The sequence below is a fragment of the Symphodus melops genome (assembly GCF_947650265.1).
Source record: "Symphodus melops genome assembly, chromosome: 13".
Lineage (NCBI taxonomy): Eukaryota > Metazoa > Chordata > Actinopteri > Labriformes > Labridae > Symphodus > Symphodus melops.
Window position 1 is genome coordinate 24,809,707 of NC_136703.1, and position 6,957 is coordinate 24,816,663.

Genomic DNA, 6,957 nt, shown 5'->3' on the forward strand with positions numbered 1-6,957 from the left:
GCCTTTTGAAAATTCAGAGAAACAGCTGGTTACATATTTTCAAGTCAGTTCCCACTAACAGTAGCAGAACTGAATTTATTTTTTTACCTGAGTGAGATATAGAAAAGTTTGCTTAAATCCAGCAGGGGGCAGCATGTCGATGACATGAAAGTTTATGAATGCGTTGTTGTGTAATGCTTCTAATGAGCCACAAGATGGCGCACGTCAACAACAATTGCGGGACTGGTCTTGATCCTGTCTGTCTGTCTGTCTGTCGTTGCAGTGGAGTGGAGTGGAACATCTCTCAGGATATTTTCAGTTCGAACAATGACCGGCCTCTCCTCTATGTCATTCTGTCACATACCTGGCAGCCAACCTCTGTACTTACCTAAGTTATGTCTACTGCAGCTTCACTCTTCATCACTGTATATTTAGTTTGTTTGGTTGCCTCGACGACATGAACTGTAAACGGGAGCAGACATGAGACTGTGCTGGAACGATTTATTTAAATTCTTACAGACCGTAGAGACATGGACAAACACAAGAAGTGTAGCTTACATGTTACAGCTAAAGATCTGTTGACTCAATGAAGTCTTCAGAGGCTTTAAAGGGTAAAGACATAAATAATCTAGTGGAGGTCGTTTCTGTATTTTGAAGGTTTTTTTTAAATCAAAATTCTCGAATCTTTACGGAAGATTTACGGTTGAAATTTACCGGATTTCTCAGTCGCTTTTTTCGAAACCGTGTTGACCTTTCCTATAATCTGTAATGAAGTTATGATTCAACCAAATCATTTCATCATTGTTTCAAAACGGAGTCGATGTGCCAGTAAGTTGGTCAATTCCACCAAAATGAAAAATTGTTTCGTCATCATGTTTCAGCCTGATTTCGTTCGACAGTCACTGGAGAAGTTCCTGATGTAAAGATCTACATTTCTTCAACATGTTTGTTGACACTGACTGTTTATTGTAGCTCCTTTATTCTGTATCTTACTGAGCTTTTTTGAGAGTCAGATTCCAGGTCAAAGTTGAACTGTACAATACAACAGAAACGTAACGATCGGTGCGTCTGTTTGAGTTACATATAAACAGAAAATTAATCAAGTAAAGTCACATGACTCACAAAATGACAACCATGTGTTTCCTCGTTCATTCCTGTCAGCTGGCAGACACAAACATCCCGAGGTTGGATTTGCACACTTCACACACTGAAGTGTCCATCAGTATGAGCTAATCCATTCATACACACTCTTGAAGCAGCGGGAGTAATTCGGGGGTTAAGTGTCTTGCACAAGGACACATCGGACATGTGGCTGGGGATCGAACCCCCGACCTTCCTGTTCAAAGATAACCGACTCTGCGGTGATCCTCAGCTCAGTTACGTCTTTAGACTTTCCTGTATTTATTTTAGCTTTAGCTGGAGTATTATCCTTTCAAGTTCACAGGTAACACGGTTATAGAAAAGTTCACTGCAGACGTGGTGGAAGATTTTCTCTCAGCTTCGGTGTGGGCGTCACAGAAAACATTTTGGAAGCCGCTGCTCTCCAACATGTGTGTTCTCCTCCACAACATGTATGACATTCCTGTGCCACTAAAAGACATCTGACGCATGTGGTACACGTCTGCATCCCACCAACACACACACACACACACACACACACACACACACACACATGCACAGACACACATGAACCCTTGTACATGAATGTGCGACCTTCCCTAGCAGCCCCCGTCTCTTCTTACCCGTGTGCTCGTACATTTGCTCGTCAGCAGACACACAACAACAACACGAGGACTTCAGACTCACGGTGAGAGCTAATACAATATTTACAGTTAATGACACACTGACTGCACAGAGGGAGATCATGAGGGAATAATCAGACTGTGGACTATTATCTTTGCATTACTGAGACCCTGTGCACAAAGGAGAACATGAGCATCTATTTTTTGTATTTGTAAAATAACAAATTTCTGCTCTCTGCATTAATTCCTGTAATATTTGCTGTATGGAACTTTTTTCTTCTTCTTGAAAACAGGAAAAAAAAAGGAAACAACAAAAGCAAATGCTTCATTAACTAGTGTTTAGTTACTCATTCCCCAGTAACAATGCAAGACGTGTCTACTTTATTATCAAGTGCTACTTATTAAACAGGAAGTAGTCATCTCAGCTCTGAGCTCAGCAGAGACCTGACACTCTCAGGTTGGAGGTGCAGTTTTAAATCACACAAGAGCAGACAGATTAACAGCTTCGTCCACCACTAATAATGTGACCGGACCAGTAAGACGCATCATCGGCCCACCGTTCTCAGCCCCCTTATCTCACCAGCAGTCAAGCTCCCCTCCCCAATTATCCCTTACAACAATCCTCTGTCACAATGCTGCATGCACGCACTTATGTATGTTTGCTTAATGACAATAAACGGTCAAAAACACAAACCTTTAGTGTTGGTCTATGGCCTGCCTGCAAACAGCACAGGGACCCTTTGATTATGTTTGGTATGAGTTAATTTAGAGGTGTTTGTTTTCAGACAAATATCCGTCATATACATGTCGTATTAGTGTGTGCGAAGCTTTAATAGATAGATAGATAGATAGATAGATAGATAGATAGATAGATAGATAGATAGATACTTTATTGATCCCGAGGGAAATTCAGGACATCCAGTAGCAGTATACAGACAGGCAGGACACAAGACATTAGTTACAATACACACCCGCTGTCCCCCCTCCCCTCTCTATACAATAATCCCCCAAACAAGATTTAGCATACCTGACTGTTATTTGATGGTTTTGCTTTTGCAGAAGAAGAGTCGGATCTTCTGCCAGACTGACCTTTCAGCAGGTCAGGGACAGGCAGGTGATGCAACTGTAAATAACTTAAATGAGAGCCCGTCTATGTTGACAAATGTGTGTGTGTGTGTGTGTGTGTGTGTGTGGGTGTGTGTGTGTGCGTGTGTATCATTATACAATGCACGCACAGTGAAGGACGTTGACTTCAAAGAGCTGCAGTAAAGGTCGTGTCCACATAAAACATGAAGGACAGCACAGCAGCTCACATGCAAGCACACATGTTCTCATGTGGAGAAAAAAATAAAAGCTGATTCCTTTTTTTTTTTTGTTTCTGCCCCCCTGACCTAGTTTTAGGAGACGAGGCAGCTCCTCCTCCGCTGTGATTGGAGGATCCTGCACATGGCTTTAATGTCCTTTTGTTGCTGCAAGAGTCATAAGTTTGGAAAGAAGAAACAAAAAGGGAAACAAAGTCCATGTTGTGGCTTCATCCGGAGAAGTCTGATGCTGATAACTTGTACCCTTGTTTTTGAATAATTGATGCCTGAATGTGAACAAAGTGTCCTTGCCAAAGTTTCATCTGGTTCGTCAACGTTTTGGGTTTATTGGTTCATGTTGTGTTTTCTTGGCTGAGAGGACCACATGCCATTCTTTTAATGTTTCTGTATTAATCTAACATTCGACTCGTTAAATGTTTATCCTCCTTTACAATATCTCAACAGCTGACCCTTCACTGCTGCTGATGTTCTTCAGAAAAGAGGGCCAGATGTGTGACTGCTGCTAGTTCATAGACTAGATAAACATGGCGTCCCCAAAAATGTTACCAAAGAGGGCTTTGGAGGCCTGTCGGTGGATGTCGCCGTGCTGATAATTCTTCCTCATCGTTTCTTCCATCATCACCATGGAGCTCCACATTTGTATTTATCCTGTTGTATAAATACAAACGTGTACATTCAGATGCAGAACTTCAATAATGGAGCTACTCTCCGCACTGATTTGAACACTGTGACCATGTGAACTTGACCTTTAGCTTTAGCCCTTTATCTTCCCAGGGCAGCGAGTCTAAGTTTCTCTGTTCATGTGCCACCATTCCAGATAAATGTCATTTCACTCGTGTGTCAGAGAGCAGAGGCCTCAGCTCTGAGCTCAGCAGAGACCAGAGAGCCTTTCTGTCTCCCCCCACAAACCCAGACCCCTCTTCTTCTTTTCAACACTCAGCATGCTCTCCCCCCCCCCCCCCCACCACACACACACACACACACACACACATGCACCTCTACAGCTCTTTCATGAGCTTGCAGATACAAAACACATGACTCCAGTGTACAAAAAAGAGGGAATGTACTGGTCACCGTGTTGTGCTGTGACAGTGTTTGATTGTGTTGTTTGGTACAGTGACGACACACAAACCCTCACAGAATAACATGTGAGGGTTTAGAGTCATACATGTTTAATTCAAGCGAACCTATCTATCTATCTATCTATCTATCTATCTATCTATCTATCTATCTATCTATCTATCTATCTATCTATCTATCTATCTATCTATCTATCTATCTATCTATCTATCTATCTATCTATCTATCTATCTATCTATCTATCTATCTGCTCCTTTAAGGATGTGTTGACGCTCCTGGATGATGTCTTGTTATGATGCTGCTACTCTACTACTATTAGGGTTTATTCAGAATATGCTGATTAACACATCAACAGGAATATTCCAGTAGCTAAGCACCCTGCGTAGCGTCTTTTTCAGAATATGGCCTTAACCACAATATGGAGCTTTTTAGGAAAATGGTGTGCATGTGTCTGACTTGAGTATAAGCATAAGACACACACTGTGACAGACTTAGACTTTCTAACAGGATGTTAAAACATGTGAAATATTAGAGAGGGTTTCTATCAAGAATTTGACAGTGAAAAAGTTTATATGTGACTCTCATTCCCAACAAAAGGGACAACACTTAGGAATAGAGACGTAAACATGAGTATACTTGTATTAACTCTTTAACCTTCTTTCTTCTAACGTCTAATGTCTAACCCTAAAATCTCCATAATCCAACACTTTGACAACACGTCCAATGTCATGCATGAATGTTTTAATTGACTCAAATGGAATTGATCTGACGTTGACAGAGAGAGGTGAAATATGGGTAAAAAGTGAGTGGGGCAGAGGTAAGAGCGCCTGTTGACGCGAACAATCTGTAGGACAAAGGTGGGGGACACCACAGAGTTTAGCGTCAAAGTGGGTGAGACAATCGGATCGATACGGTTTGACCTGTTTCAAGCTGTGACCTAAAAAACTCCGGGTTCCCTGATCTTTCACACAGAGCGGACGTCATTGTGTTTCAAACCCGCAGACGGAGACCAGACTCAGTCTGTGCAGACACTGCACGGTACACCAGAGTTTTTTTTACCCCTGTTTGTTTAGCCTGTCTTTGTTGCATGTAAAGGAAGAGTGAATGCAGAGAAGATGCAGGAGCTGTGTTTCTCTGATCGACTTCACTAACTGAATAAAAAAACGCTCGATGTTTAAGGTAAAAGGGACAGAAAACTAAGAATACCACAACGGGAGTCTTTGAGTTACTTACTGGTTAGAACATGAGCGTCATGGACGACACGGTGGACTCTGCACATTGGCAGTTTTTATGGTCTCAAAGTTTGAGCGATAAAGTTTACTCCAGCACTGAAGGCATTGTTCTCTGTGTGCTGATCGAGTGAGCTCCTCTGGAGCACAGAGAGAAGATCACTGACACACAAACACTGTTTTCACTCACAGCACGCATCCTTAACGCCCTGAAAACTCCCACTGAAGCTGCCCAAAAACAACATCTGTTTCTCATTCTCTGTTTTTGTCCTGTAGTCCTCCCCCCCCCATCCCCCCATCATCCTTACTTTGTGTTTTCTCTTGATAGCCACCCTGCCATGTCTGTGTTTTTCTTTCCTCCGCCTCACGTGAAGCAACAAAACAGGAGTTTGTGTGTGTCCTCTTCTTCTTTTAAACTGATTGTTATCTTACTTAATCCAGAGACTACTTGTAGTGGGATCCAGGGTCAGATAAATATTAAGGAGAAACCAGCCGCTTGGTTGGAAAGAGTCCAACAGAACTTAAAGGATCTCTTCAAAGTAAAAAATCTCAACAGTTTGGTCCAGAATTTTGAGGACAGTTCAAACTCCAAAAGTGTCCTTACACAAACCCTGCCACTGTTCTTCTTGTTCCTCATCATTAGCAGAAACTAAGAATACTCCAATTAGTGACTGTCACATCGCTATGCCAAAAGTTCCCTCACATGCCGTCAACTGGAAGCATTTGTCAGAAGATGGCAATGGTTGCAGAAATAAGACAAAAGCACATTAAAACAGGTGGAGCAGATCCAGCTCCGGAGACCTGGATCACTATGAGCGCAGGGTAAGAGTTCAACTTCTTTCCGGAGATGATCAGAGTGTCTATGGAGGGGCAGATTACTTTTACTGTTACAGGAGAGCCAAGAGCGGCTGGTTCCTTTTCTTTAGTGGGGAATGAGGAATGTTAATTTGATGCACTACGAGAGGCATTTGCTCAATGTTGGAGGAGTGAACCGCAGAGACAAGATGTTTCATTCCTGAGCTTCTCAGAAAGAACGATTTCACCAGATGGGAAGAAGCTTCTTCCAACCTTAGAGCTTCCACTGTGCGGATGTGTAGTGATAGAACAAGAGATTCATTTGTTCCAGACTCACAAAGTGAGCTGCATGTGCGAATGCCAACAGCTGATATTTTTTCACCCACCATCTTTTCCTGCAAGATTCCAAGTAAAGTTAAGTGAAGTGAAGTGAGTTGATGGAGAAATTCACTGTGAGTGGTCAGGCAGCGGGTGATGATGTTTAAACTAAACGGTTTCCAGTTCATGTCTTGTTGCAGACCAAGTTTGGAAACTGGTCTGAGAAGTGTTGCCAACGTGCCTTTGAGCAAAGCACTTTGAGCAAAGCACTGAATCCCCCCCCCATTCATCTACAGGAAAGGAGATTACCTCAACAAGTCATCAACTCCAGTTTTTCACCTTTGACCTTTAGAGATGATGCTTTGACCTTTTTGGATTATTCTGACACAGCATGAATGGACGAGTAAATGAGGAAGCACTGACAGTTTATTTTTCTAAGGCTTTGACTTCTGGAAATCTAGCAATATAATGACCGAGTATCTTTACTGCCCG